The sequence below is a fragment of the Hylobates moloch genome, unplaced genomic scaffold (assembly GCF_009828535.3).
Source record: "Hylobates moloch isolate HMO894 unplaced genomic scaffold, HMol_V3 SCAFFOLD_787, whole genome shotgun sequence".
Lineage (NCBI taxonomy): Eukaryota > Metazoa > Chordata > Mammalia > Primates > Hylobatidae > Hylobates > Hylobates moloch.
Genome location: NW_026653062.1, coordinates 2,393 through 17,287, shown reverse-complemented (window position 1 = coordinate 17,287; position 14,895 = coordinate 2,393). Strand labels below are relative to the sequence as shown.

The following is a 14,895-nucleotide window of genomic DNA, read 5'->3' as shown; positions in this document are numbered from 1 at the left end:
AAAAAAAAAAGCCAGTAAAGTAGTAAAAATGTTTAGACTGTAGTTCATTAATCATATTTAAAATTAAGCTAATAAATTAAAATATTTTAAGAATGCACCCTTAACTATACCTGTCCTTACAAATATTAAACCGAGTAAGAAGAGACAAGGCATATGCTTAAAATATATAACTAACTCTGCAAGATGATATAGGCTAAGTGTCAAATGGGTAGATTAGATCAGACGTATAGGGGAGAGAATGTGGTGTTCCATCTTGGGTGAGGAGGGAGGCTTTATGGAAAAAGTCAGATTTAAGCACTACCTTGACTACTGAGTAGAATTTTCCAGGAAAGAAGAGAGGTAAGGCCACTGTGATTAACCAAGATAGGCATAGATTTCTGTGTTTCCTCTTTTATGTCTAAGATTAAAAAGTTATGTGTTCCTTCCCATCCAGATTAAGCAAAAGGTGTCAGTTTCATGTTTCATTTGTACCAGGTTGATTGCTTTTTAAAAGAACTTTGCATGGCTATATGTTCAAATTCTACAAACCCAATGTTCATAAGCCTTCCCTTATTTATGAATATATGTGAGAAGAAGGGAAGACAGTAAGTGGGAAAAGGTGACTCTAATTTTCCCATCAACAATGAAAAGTTGAAGAGCCTATCCCAATTTCTGTGTTGGGGAGATTATAGGCAATGGTTATAGGTGAAGTGTTGCAAGGAAGTCCCAGAAGAAACAGTTTCCCACTTTCTGCAGAAAAGCACTCATGCTTATAGTGTAAGAAAGACGGTATGAGGAAGAATTTTCAGGGACTTTACTGGATGATGTGGCATGCAGTACTCATCTACTCCCCCTATCATCTGTCTCTCCATCTATCAATCCACCCATCCATCCATCCATCCATCCATCCATCCATCCATCCATTCATCACTTTCTCTTGTCCTCATTCCAAGTATCCATGCATCCATCCATTCATTTGTGTTATGAAAATAGTGACCTTTTGGTTCAAAGAATAAAAACAAATTAACTGCCACCTAAAGTTTCTTCCAGAAAGAAATCAAAACTCTTCTTAAATTCTCTTTGATGATCTTCAGGTGCAAGCCAACTGATAACTTGATATGATTTTTCCTCCTTTTTAAAATCTAAGAAAACAGCAACGGGTTAAAAAAAGTTAAATACACTACATAAAAGAGTAACATTAGCATAACAATATCAAAACTTATTTCAAAGATTATGTATGTATTTGAATGATTGCTTAAGTATTTTTTAATGTATGCATTTATTTATTTTTGAGACAGAGTCTTGCTCTGTCATTTAGGCTGCAGGGCAATAGCACAATCCTAGCTCATTGCAGTCTCAGCTCCCTTACAAACCATTGGGATTACAGGTGTGAGACATTGGTATAGTTTGTATTTAAATACAGTACACATTTGTTTGATTCCAGAGCCTCTGTTCTTTCTGTTTTACAAAAACAATCACTTTTATTATTTAAAGTGATACATGCAAATAATTTTTAAATTCAGTCAAAAATTACTAAAAGACTTCATTAAAAGAGTAGTTCCCTACATCTTGACTTGCCAGCTTGGCCCCTTCTTCATTATCCATGTGTAATAAGAAGTCTGACTCCATTTTCACTCTTTGCCTCTTGACAAATGTCAAGCCCCATTTCCCCTTCCCAACCCCATGTTTCATCTGAGCAAATTGGTAAGAAAAGCCACACACACCTTCTGTCTTATCTCTGGTAGGAGTTTCAATCCATGCAAGTCAGGACAATGAAGGGAAATCCTCAGCCCATCCTACCCCTCCTCACAGTAAAAACTCTAGCCAGTCATCCCTCCCTGCTCTCTAAAGCCATTTTTCAGATTGGCCTGGGAGCCTGTCCTGCTATTCTGAAAAAAAGAAAAATAAATACCTCACCCTATGAGTCATAAACCTCTCATATCTTCTTAATGCATGTGTGCCTTCATCACATCCAAATCAAATTTTGTGTAAGAATTGGGGGTACGTTAACACATAGTCCCACATATTAAGGCCCTCATACTCAAGCTAATTGAAAGGAAAGACTCTATCCAAGTATCTACTGGCAAATACTTTGCAGTCATAGAGTTGGCTAGAATGTTCTCTTCCATGCTGATTTTAATAGGCTCTCAGCCACAGCACGTCTTTACCTTGGAAGAAACACAATGAATGGCTACCCATAGTATACTTCAACAGCCCTACTATTGCCCACAATCTTTGCCAGCAAGAGCCACTGCTTCCAGCTTTCTCCAGGAGTACAGATATAACATTACATTGAGGGTGTCCTCCTCTGAGGAGATTCATCTGCCACACTCATTTAAGACATAGAAACATTCAAAAAGGAGCTCACAAAGGGGATAAGCCATTGTCCCATTCAAAGTATCAGACCCAGTCCCTCACTTAAATTCCAAAGGATCATTTGGTTAGTTGAAGACCTCTCCATCCCCAGTACCACTAAGAAACAACTATTGAGCCTCTCTGTGTCCATGATGTCACAAGCCCAACATCTTTTAGGCCTTTTTTACATTTTAAAGACAACATATTCCTTATTTATAAATTTTACTTAGGTCCACTCATATTTATTACTTGAAAATCAGCCCACTTTGCGTAGGATCCCCTGTAACAGAAGGCTCCAGAATCTGTCCAAGTTGCAATACAACAGGCTCTCTCATTAGTGCCCCCAGGGACACCTGCACTGTAAAGGCTTTAGCATCCTCCTTTCATGCCTCCTGGAGTTCTTCTGAGCACCTATCATGGCTGTTTCAGTTTCCTATTGCTGCTTTAACAAATTACAACAAACTTAGTTGCTTAACACAACACAAGGTATTATCTCACAGTTCTGGGGATCAGAAGTCCAGAATGCATCTCATTAGAATAAAATCACCGTGGGGGTAGAGCTGCATTTCCTCTGAAGGCTCTAGGGAACAACCCATTTTCTTGCCTTTTCCAGCTTCTCAAGGCTACCTGCACCCCTGGCTCATGGCCCCCTTCCAACAGGCAATCATATCACTCTGATTTCTTCTTCCATCATCACTTCTTTAACTCTCCTACCATCTTCTTTCCTTTATAACAGGGGTGTCCAATCTATTGGCTTCCCTGAGCCACACTGGAAGAAGAAGAATTGTCTTGGGCCACACATAAAATACAGTAACACTAATGATAGCTAGTGAGCTAAAAAGAAATTGCAAAAACAATCTCATAATGTTTTAAGAAAGTTTATGAATTTGTGTTGGGCCACATTCAAAGCTGTCCTGGGCCACATGCAGCTGGTGGGCCACGAGTTAGACAAGTTGCCTTACAAGAACTCTTGTAATTAAACTGGATTCACCTGGGTAATCCATGATACTCTCCCTGTCTCAAAATCCTTGTATTAATCACATCTGCAAAGATCCTTTTGCCTTTTGAACGTGTAAAATAGCACATTCACAATGACAGGAATTCAGACATGTGTATCTTTGGGGGGAGCATTATTTGCCTACCACAGTGCGTTCTCTAGATCCCAGACATTCATATACATCCCTCATGGAATGAAAATGTGTTCATCTTGTCCCAACATCCCCCAAAGTCTCAAACAATTATATTTCAATTCAAAGTGAAAAATCTCATCTAAAGCTCATCAGCTCAGAATTCCCAAATCACATCATCCAAATAATCTACATCAAGTGTGGGTGAGAGTCTGGGTATAATCCATTCAGTGGCAAAATTGCTCTCCTTCTGTGGATCTATGAAACTAGGAAAAAATGACCCGCTCCCCAAAACCAATAGTGGGACAGGCATAGGATACCAATTATAGACATTCTTCTAATGGGGGCCAAAAGAAAGTAAAAAAAATGAGGTGCCAGTCCCAAGACATTTTGACTCCAACTGGGCAAACAAAATTAGGTTTTAAGGACTGGGAATAATCCTGTGGTTTGGCCCAGCCTTCTGGGCTAGAAGCTCTGCCATCTGGGCTCATTGCTTCACCTTCAGAGTTTTCCTTCGTTTTTCATGAATCGTTGCATGTGGTTACAGCTGAGTGGTTTGTCAGTTTATTTCCTACTTGCAGAATCTGGGGAGTTCAACAGCCCTCCTTCCTGTCATATTCTCCTCCCTGTCATATTCTCCTCATACCTTTTCGTCCAAATTGGCAGTACTTCTGAAGGTATAAAATTCTTGGGTACCGGGAGGCTGAGGCAGGAGAATCACTTAAACCCGGGAGGAGGAGGTTGCAGTGAGCTGAGATCACGCCATGGCACTCCAGCCTGCGTCACAAGAGCAAGACTTCATCTCAAAAAAAAAAAATTGGGGGGGGTACCTTGTGACCCTCCTGGGTATGTCATAGTAATTCATTCCACTAAACAAGAGGCTGATCCACAGAATTTTTTTTTTATTTTTTAGACAGAGTCTCCTTCTGTCACCCAGGCTGGAGTTCATGGCACAATCTCGGCTCACTGCAACCTCTGCCTCCCACGTTCAAACGATTCGTGAGCCTCGGCCCTCTGAGTAGCTGGGATTACAGGCACGAACCACCATGCCTGGCTAATTTTTGTATTTTGATAGAGACAAGTTTGTACCATGTTGGCCAGGCTGGTCTGGAACACCTGACCTCAGGTGATCCGCCTGCATCAGCCTCCCAAAGTGCTGGGATTACAGGTGTGAGCCACCACGCCCGGCCAAGGATCCACTGCCTTTTAGAAGAGCAAAGCCACCAGCTAGAGTCTAGATGTTCACCTCATCATCCTTTAATATGTTGCCTCTGTAATGTGGACCATTAAAATCTTGTATCTGGCTGGCTGCCTTATAGGAATATCCCCTCAATTATTTTACTCATTTACGTCTTTTCTTTTATCCTCAACTCAGTGTGCTTCCTCTCTACCTTGCTGATCTAAGTAGCCATAATATTTTACTTCTATTCCTTTTCCTTTTCATTTCAACCTGTTTCTTTTGAACAAGAATAAATATCCTTTCAGGGACATGTTCTCATTCCTTTTCACCAGGCCTGAGAGATAGTGATGATCCTCTGTTTATGTTTATTTGCGGAAATAGATATTTTATTTTATTTGTAGACCGGTCATTATCTTGTCCTATCCATCTTTTCTGTCTTTTCCTTTGTTTGTTTCATTTCCTTTTCCTTTGTTTCATTTCCTAGGATTATAGACATGAGCCACCATGCCCAGCCTCCACACATCTTTACGAGGTAGTTTCATCTTGATTGGTGGCTTCTGCCATTACGGGTGAAGGAATCCATGAGACATACACCTAATTGCAGGACAGTTCTCAGGGTGGCCTTGGGCTGACCCTGTTTTCCTCTCTGCTTGTCACTTGTAGTTATCAAGAATAACTGCAGAATGTGCTGGGAATGTAACACTCTGAGATAGAGAGGCACTGGGTGGAATAGCCCAGGCTTTGTTACAGTCTCCACTAGAAACAGGATGTCCTTCAACACATAGCTTAGCATGTCATGTTTCTCCAGGGTATAAAACCTAAGGTGGTCTGCACTTCGTGGTCCTTTATCTGCAATGCAAGTGGGGCATGTACAGTTGAGACTCCATTCATCCCAGGCAGCTTTCTGAGCCTTGGAGGACCGTGAATTTTAGGTTTCGGTTGCTGCCCACGTGTAAGTAATAAATCCACTTCATGGAATTTGTTGCGTTATGTGGGTGTTCTTTCTGAGCAAACTCAGGCAAGTTGGTAACCAGTGCACACCAAAACTGCTTCATGCTAATCTCTTCAATGAGCTTTCTCTGTGACTGAATACTCTGACCGTTTAATCCTTCAGAGGCAATAGCAAAAGGCTGTCCAGCCATACAATTGGCTTTCTCTACAAGACGACAGGATACACTGCTTTCCTGACATTGAATTCCCTAATTTTAAAATCTTTTACAATCCTAATAGGCTGAGAATTTCCAAAACCATAAAGTCCTCGTTTTCTGCCTCATAGTTATTTTCTCAATTTATCTTTCCTCTCACATTTTACTATAGACAGTAAGAACACTTGAACATCTATATTTCTACAAAAAGTCTGTGTATGATGATTTATAGTCTCTAAGACAATACAGATTTTCTCTATCATGCTCCTTCTTTCCTTCTGAGTCATCACTAGCAGAGTGTTCTTAGAATCCCCAGTTCTACTCACAGTCTGTTCAAAGCAATTTAGGCTTTCTCTCTTATGCTTTTGAATATTCTTTTAGCCAATATGTATAATCCAATTGTGATTCCAGATATTGATTGGTTGGAGCAGTAGTACATGTGAGTATTAGAAACCTTTGCTTCTTCAGTGCCTCTGATGTCATTTATTAAAGTTGCAAATAAATAAACAGTATGGGAAAGTGTTTCCAAATAAGCAGTTAATAATTGGCTCAAATGTTTCAATTCATTAAATTGGGCATCTGATCAGAAATAATAACCAATCATGTGTTTCCCTGTTTGCAGACCTTCAGCCAAGCTCTATGGATGAAATGAAAAATGGGAATTCTATTTCAAAGCTTCAGAGACATCCGTGATGAGGGAATTATTAAAAGAAACTCTAGACTCCTAATCCTATGAAAAAACAGAAAGGACCCACACATTCCTTGAATCGTTTATAGATTTTGCTCTGCTTGTATTTGTTAAAGAGTAAAAGGTCTGTAGCTTTCAGTAGTTTCTCTCTCTCTCTCTCTTTTTTTTTTTCTCTGACTGGGTCTCACTTTATTGGCCAGGCTGGAATGCAGTGGTGTGATAATGGCTCACTCAGCTTCAGCCTCCAGGGCTCACACAATCCCCCTGCCTCAGCTTCCCACGGGCAGCTGGGACCACGGGAGCATGACACCATGCCCAGCTAATGTTTTATTTTTATTTTTAGTAGAGATGAAGTCTCACTATGTTGCCCAGGCTGGTTTTAACTCCTGGGCTCAAGTGATCCTCCTGCCTCAGCCTCCCAAAGTGCTGGGATTACAAATGTGAGCCACTATACCCGGCCAGTAGTTTCTCAAAGTTTATTGGAAATGTCATCATTAATTTTTCATCTACATTTTAATTTAAATCAATTTAATTTCGTTACAATTTTTGAAATTAAGAAATAATTGTCTTAAAAATGAATATACTACAACTATTTAATCAGATATCCAGTTTAGGCAGATACAAAGACAGTGAAGAGTATGAAAACTAATGTAAAAGATATTAAGATGGTTTTAAGCAGGGACTCAAAAAGATATTTGTATACCAGTGTTCATAGCAGCATTGTTCACAATAGTCAAAAAGTGGAAAAAAACTAAATGTCCATCAATGGATTAATGGATAAACAAAATGTAATGTATCCATAAAATTGAATATCCAGCCATAAAAAAGAAGTTCTAACACATGCTAAATATGAATGAACCTTGAAGATATAAAGCAAGCCAGACACAAAAGGACAAATATTGTATCATTTCACTTATATGCTGTACCCAGAATAGTCAAATTAATAGAGAAATAGAATATGGTCATCAGGGGCTGAAGGTGGAGGGTAATAGGGCGTTGTTGGAGGCCAAAAGAGTGAGGGTCGTGATCAACTCAGGATAGCACTGGAGACTATATGAGTAAACAGCAAACTGTTTCTCATAAACGCAGAATGTTGGCAAACTGACAAACCGTGTCTGCCACCCAGAAGGAATGCTGAGGACAGTCACGCCCCAAGTGCAGTGTTTCTTGTGATTAGGTAAATCTGAAGCCTGTTAGTAATAATATGAACCTGGGATCAATCAAGCAGCTGACCAATCGTTACCTCCTCCTTCCTGCTCATTCTACCCAATAAATGAGAAGGTTGTGGAAGCTCAGCAGCTGCCTTTGCTCACTAGAAGTGGGGAGCTCTTTTCTTCTTCCCCTGGCCCCCTTCTTTATAACAGTTTGTTTTGTCTTCCTTCATTCAGTCTCTTAACGATGGTCTCAAGTAGTAAGAGTAATGTCTCTCGTAATGACAGTAACAAGTAGTAATTGTGGCAGTCTGCCACAAGTGCTGCCTGAACAGGGATAAATAGGGACATTCAGGGACAAACAGAGACCTGAAGAGACCTGCAGGGACCTGAAGAGGCCTGCAGGGACAGAGATAAGCAGGGATAAATAGAAATAAATAGAGATAGAGACAAATAGAAATAGGTAGGGACAGACAGGGAGTTGCAGGAACTAACAGGGACAAATAGGGATAGATAAAGACTAGCAGAGACTAGCAGAAACTTCCAGGCACTGATAGAGACACACAGCATCCTACAGGGACTTGAGTGAGGAAGGTCTGGGAGCAGAAAAAACTAAAGCCCAGAAGAAATCAAAACCAACCAGATGAACGAGAAACCCCGTTACAAGTCTGCTGGCAGCAACATAAGGTCAGTGTTCTAAAAAATGTACTGTTTAGTGCCCTAGAGGTACAAAGAACGAGAAGTTTTTGAATCAAAATAACATGGGGAAGAATTTGGTTATTTCTTTTCTCTTTTTTGTTTGGACTTTGGTACATACCATCTTTTTGTTATTTCAGGGTTTGAGAGAATTTTTTGCCCCACCTATAGCACCTATTGAGGGTGGTGAACAGGAGAGAGAGGATGAAAATTGGCTTGTACCGTCTTCTGTGGCTACAGAAAGGCTAACTTTAGCTTTGGCTTTCGTGGATTGTAAACACGTGCTGGCACCTGTGAGATGTGCAGAGAACTTGGGAAGTTTTCTCAGAGCTTGTCAAGATGTGGGAACTGAGCACAAGCAGGATAAGCCTCAGATTTGCTTTCTCTGTGTCTTCTGTTAATCAGAAAGAGCCTGTTTCTTGTTATCAGTGGAAAGTTTTCCCCCGCAGCAATTAACCAAAAGAGGCAGAAGCTGAACTGTAGCTTGTGGTGCAGATGCTTCAGCAACAGCACGCCTCCTGGCTACAGCTACAAAAACCTTTGCTTTTGATTTGGTAGATTTACTAAGGTGGGGACCAGGGTATGTTTGTGTTTTCACAGAAAATGAACAAACCGTGTGGGTGCTCTCAAGGTGTGTGCGACCATGGAACGGGAGACTGGAGGGGACCCATGGATTCCAACCACAGGCCTGGTTCCCCCAGTACAAGCCATAAGCCAGTTGAATCTGAATGTGAAGATGGAACAAGGACCGACTGGAGTCACACATCAACCCCCATGACATGCAGACAGATCAAGAAAACCACACAGGAAGCTGAGAAACTGTTAGAGCATCAGGGTCAGGCAAAGACCCCTGACTCCATGTTTGTGGCCATGCTGGCCGTGGTTTCCTGTGCATCTGTAAGATCAGCTGGGCCACCAACCGGCAATTGAGGGCTGCACAGCCAGTAATTGCCTGTCTCAAATTAATTCAAAAACAGGGAGAAATGTTGGAGGCCAAAAGAGTGAGGATTGTGATCAACTCAGGATACCACTGGAGGCTGTATGAGTAAACAGCAAACTGTTTCTCATAAATGCAGAATGTTGGCAAACTGACAAACTGCATCTGCCACCCAGAAGGAATGCTGAGGGCAGTCACGCCCCAAGTGCAGTGTTTCTTGTGATTAGGCAAATCTGAAGCCTGTTAGTAATAATATGAACCTGTGATCAATCAAGCAGCTGACCAATCGTTACCTCCTCCTCCCTGCTCATTCTACCCAATAAAAAGGGTTGTGGAAGCTCAGCGGCTGCCTTTGCTCACTAGAAGCGGGGAGCTCTTTTCTTCTTCCCCTGGCTCCTTTATAACAGTTTCTTTTAAGTTTTCATTTTTACGTTCATCCTCCTTCGTTCAGTCTCGTAATGATGGTCTCAAGTAGTAATAGTAATAACTGTCATAGTGATGGTTTCAAGAAGTAATAGTGCCTGTCAGCCACAGGGAGTCACCGTTTAATAAGTAGAGTTCCACTTCACGATGATGAAAAACTGAAAATTTCAGAGATGGTCCTACAACATGTGAGTGTCCTTAAAGCCTCTAAATGGTACATTTGAAAATGGGGCCAGGTGCGGTGGCTCACGCCTGTAATCCCAGCACTTTGGAAGGCCAAGGCAGGCAGATCACCTGAGATCAGGAGTTCAAGACCGGCCTGGCAAACATGGCGAAACCCTGTCTCTACTAAAAATACAAAAAAAATTAGCCAGGCAGGGTGCCGCAGGCCTAATAGCACGCGCCTGTAGTCCCAGTTATTTGGGAGGCTAAGGTATCAGAATCGCTTGAACCTAGGTAACGGAGGTTATAGTGAGCCAAGATCACACCACTGCACTCCAACCTGGGAGACAGAGGAAGACTCTGACTCAATTAAAAAACGTGGCTAAAATGGTAGATTGTTATATATATTTTACCACAATGAAATTTTAAAATTTAAATGAAAAAATGTAGATTAAAAAATGGTTTTGGCCAGACGCAGTGGTTCACACCTGTAATCCCAGCAATTTGGGAGGCCAAGGCAGGAGGATTACCTGAGGTCAGGAGTTGGAGACCAGCCTGGCCAACATGGTGAAATCCCGTCTCTACCAAAAATACAAAAATTAGCCGGGCATAGTGGCACACGACTGTAATCTCAGCTACTCAGGAGGCTGAGGCAGGAGAATTGCTTGAGCCCAGGAGATGGAAGTTGCAGTGAGCCAAGATCATGCCACTGTACTCCAGCCTGGCCAACAGAGCGAGACTCTGTCTCAAAAAAAAAAAAAATGGTTTTAGAAATCTGAACGATGACAAGGCCTGATATAACCTTCAAAGGCTGAAAATATCTCAGAATTTTCTTCCTCCAAGATGCTTGCTTTTGGATTTTTTTCTTTTTTAAAATTGTAGCTTCAGGGGGTGCATGTCCAGGTGTATTGCATGATGATGGAGTTTGGGCTTTTCCCTGAGCAACACTTTGATATTGAGCAATTTTGGAGCATAAAGTCCTAAATCCACCCAACTCTGTTATCAAGCAAATCTGTTAAGTTCTCAGGGTTTCTGTTTCCTTGTGGATCAACAGAGGAGTTGATAAGATTTATGAGCTTCATTTTGGCTAAAATTCTTTGGATTCAATGACTCCATTAAGAACATCTGAAATCACTATGCACAAACTCGTGGGCAGCCACTTATTTTTGAAGAATGCAAGACCATCTCAGCCATAGACTCCTAACTTAGCTGCATAAATAAGGGGCTCCCTGCAAAAGCTTACTTAAATTCCGATATCATAAAAAGAGGAAAAGTAATCTATAAAACGAAAAGTGATTCTTACACGTAAGAAGTGTTAAATAAGGCTCAATATTTCTGTTCCATCTATATACAGAGAGTCTTTGAGATGGAGTCTCACTCTGTTGCCCAGGCTCTAGTGCAGTGGTGCATTCCCAGCTCACTGCAACCTCTGCCTCCTGGCTCAAGCGATCCTCCACCCTCAGCCTCCCAAGTAGCTGAAACTACAAGTGGGTGCCACCATGTCAAACTAATTTTTGTATTTTTTGTAGAGACAGAGTGTCCCTAGGTTGCTCAGGCTGGTCTCAAATTCCTGGGTTCAAGTGATCCACCTGTCTCAGCCTCTTAAAGTGCTGGGATTACAGGTGTTAGCCACCTTGCCCCACCATGTTTAATATATTTTTTAAGCCATCTTATAAAGTAGTATTTGTTAAAATAATTCATAATAATGAGTGGATGGTTGCTTGGGATGGAGTAGAAGTCAAGTAAGGGGAAAAAAATATATGAGAGTATGGAGTGTCAGGTCCTGGTAATTAGAGCCTAAGAAGCTTTTTGGCACTTTACATACACACACACAAGCTTTTCATCCTTCCAATTGAATTAGATTTTTAAAAAACATTTTGCTAAGCCTTTCTATGCAAACAGCATTTTGCTCTTTGCTTGGAGTAGGAGAAATCATGAAAAGTGAGAAAAGATACCTGGCATAAAAGGACCTCTTCTGTGGTTAAGCATGGTGACATTATGACCGTGATCTTGAAGAATCTGAGAAACCCGGTCCATCAGTAGATAATGGCTTCCACCTAGGAACAATGCACAACTTCAGTTCTGGACTGGTGAGACCACAGTGTGTGAAGCCGGTAGTGATCAATCCAGGAGAGGAAAGGTAGGGAAACAGAAATGGATAGTGAGTGGAGGAAGATGAGTTTTGCCAGTCTCCTCATGTCCCTCTGGGTAAAACCCAGCCCACTCACCCAGAGCATGGCCGCCCAAATTTTTACCTGTGGCTCTGGTCCGTGAGAGATTGCCTCTTGTGAGTCACAGTATCCATGTCAGTGTAATGAGCTACTATGTGCTTAGCCACGAGAGTTCCTCAACCTGAGGTACATGTATATTTTAACTAAGGCCTTATGGAGACACAGAGTCCAAAAGAAATCACAGCATTGGTGGAAATACAGGTATAGTGTTGTACATATGAATGTGAATAGTTGCTAAAAAAACAATGAGAGCTGTTTCTGGGATCCTCTCTTTGGACATTTATGCTGCTGTAGGAGATAGAAACCTTAAGAGATTGGTCCAAGAAATCATCACTGGAAGAGAAGGAATGAGGGGCCACTACTTAGAATCCAAATCCTTAAGATTCTAATGTATTTCGAAAGGATGTACTTAATTTAGACCAAACAATGATCAAGTTCTAATTAAGACATTTGAGGACAACTGTGGGGCCCTTGGGGTGGGCCTGCTGGATCCTGGTTGCATGAGAGACTAGGGAATCACTGATTCCAGAAACATCCATACTAAGGAAAGAGAAGCTTGATCCTCAAAAGAGGTACAAGTTCCACGAAATCAATGTCTTCTCAGTACGTGTTCTAATACACAGCCTTTGCTTGAATCTAAGGTTCTCAGCAGCAGAGAAAGGAAGATCAGAAGAGAAGGTAATGGAATAGTAAATACCAAAAGCTTGGGGGTGGGGGTGGAAGGGAGTAGAGAAGTAGTGCGCAGCTCTCTGAATGACTCAGTTTACTTATACCCAGGCTTGAATAGTCTGGAGCAACAAGGGATGTATAAAGTACAAATCTGTGACAGATCTTGCTCACATTTTAATCCATGTAAGAACAGGGAGCCGGAAAGAAGGGGTCCCCACAGAAACAGCTGTTAGCGGTGGATCTTGGGGAGTCAGGTGGCTTTCTGGGACAAAAATCAGCATTCCAGAACCTCAGAAACGACATCAATTCCTTGGAGCCTGAGGAAGGAGGGCTGTGTACTTTCAAGAAGTCAAGAAGCTCTGTTGCTTCACTGCTACTAACACTCAGAAAGAGGGGGAAAAAGTCTTCAAATGGATTTGGACTGTTTCTTAAACAGTGATTTTTGAAAATCCCCAGTGAAAAGGGCTTCAGAGTGGAAGTTGTGGTGAGCGTGGTCTTGCAGTAAGAAAACCCTGAGTTAATTCCTCATGGGACATCAGGGAGGCCACAAGTGCTCTTAAGGAAGGCATCTCACTCCCCATCCCTCAATTACCCTCTCAGGAAATGAAAATGGGCACTGAATTCGATGATCTGTGGTTCTTCCCAGCTCTACAAGCCCTAATTCTCCGTGATCTAAAAGGAATCCATTAGAACCCACTATGGGTTGAAATAAAGTCTTGGGGAAGCTCGATCCTGAGATGATCCCTTTATGTTCATATATGTTTCTCTTTCATCTTCTATTCCCTTTGGGGTAAAAGTAAAAGAAGTAAAACTGAGACCCAAAATGCAGAATTAACAGTCCCATGAATCCCTCAAAAACGGTCAGCGGCACAAGTAAAAGGAAGGATACTCCAAAAGATGCGAATGACCTGGATCTTCTCCTCAGCCCTGGGCAGTTCTCCAGGTTTCCCCTGGTGGAAAACACTCCGCTGGCCTTGCAGCCATGAAATACCTGCCTGCGCCACCCTGGCTCCGGATGCAGCTTCACAACATTTGCAGTGCTGCCCTCAGGAGCGCTTTTCCCTGGTCTCCAAGAGCCTAAAAACGCTCACCACCGTTTCTACTGGAAGCTACTGTGCACCTCCCGGCCCCATGGAACTTGGGGTGACCCTCTGAAAGTCCCACTGCGCTCTCAGAAGGCAGCCCAGGAACTCAAGCTCTGGGGTGAGTCTCAAATTTCTGGCCCCAGCCCTGCGGGATAGGGGCGCGTCCTGAACAGGAAGAGACAGTAAAGGAGAATCTCTTTTCTCCAAAACTATCTTCCCCACCTCAGCAACAGAGGCCCCTCTCTGCCCCACAGCTGAATGGGCTTCTCCCTCCTCCAGCCGGGTCCACAAGCCCAGCCTGGAAAATCACGTGGATGACTCTGATCAAGCGCTGTTCTCTGGAGCCCTGGCAGTGCGTGTATCCGCGACGCGCCTGTCTGGGAATTCTCCGGCCAAGCACTCACCTACTGTAGATATTGTCAGGATTTTGGCAGCCTCTGAGAGCAGGACCCCAGGGAGAAGGAAGCCCACTAGAAGCAGCACCCGCTGCCCAGCCATGCTCACTTCTACGGAAGCCGCGAATCTCAGCCTGGGCTGCGTGCCCTACGCCCGGCTAAGGGACCCTGTGCACCTCAGTGCGCCAAAGGCACTGTCTGTGGGTAGAGGTAGGAGTGAGGATCCTGCCAGTCTTCTCTTCTGTCCATCCCCTCTTGCCCTCTGCCCCTCCTCCCTCGTGCTCCATTGGATAATCTATCCTCGCTCTACCAAACTACCAGCAGTCAGTAGGAGGGGTCGGTGAGCCCATCCTTAACCCTGCTCTGCCCTTGTGATCACAGCCCTCCTGCCTGGAAAATCCTTACTGTGAGTCAGGAATGGCAGGGACCTCAGTAAATCGCGCTGATGAAAGCTCTGTCTCCGTGGGACCCACCTCTCTTTTGCCAAGGCTGTGTGAATTTACCTACTCTAGTTCCCTTCTAACTGCCTCTATTACCTCATACTGCCAGCCCCACGATCTATTTCCTGAGAGACTTGCTTAAAATCTTGAGCTGATGTTCCAAGCCCGAGACCTCCCTGGAAGGGAATCCCCAAGGGAAATCAGTCTACCCTCCCTGGAATCTATCTCTTAG

At 42.8% G+C, this 14,895-nt stretch overlaps 1 long non-coding RNA gene and 1 pseudogene across 1 annotated transcript; one reads left to right on the top strand and one right to left on the bottom strand.

The window, feature by feature from the left end:
- Window positions 1-364: 364 nt before the first annotated feature.
- Window positions 365-14,311, bottom strand: LOC131382669 (uncharacterized). The gene is made up of 3 exons (XR_009212229.1): window positions 14,233-14,311; window positions 11,799-11,900; window positions 365-1,121 (listed from the first exon to the last, which is right to left on the bottom strand). It is a non-coding gene; the product is annotated as an uncharacterized LOC131382669 (long non-coding RNA).
- On the top strand, window positions 8,925-9,304 carry LOC131382668 (periphilin-1-like; annotated as a pseudogene).
- Window positions 14,312-14,895: the final 584 nt, after the last annotated feature.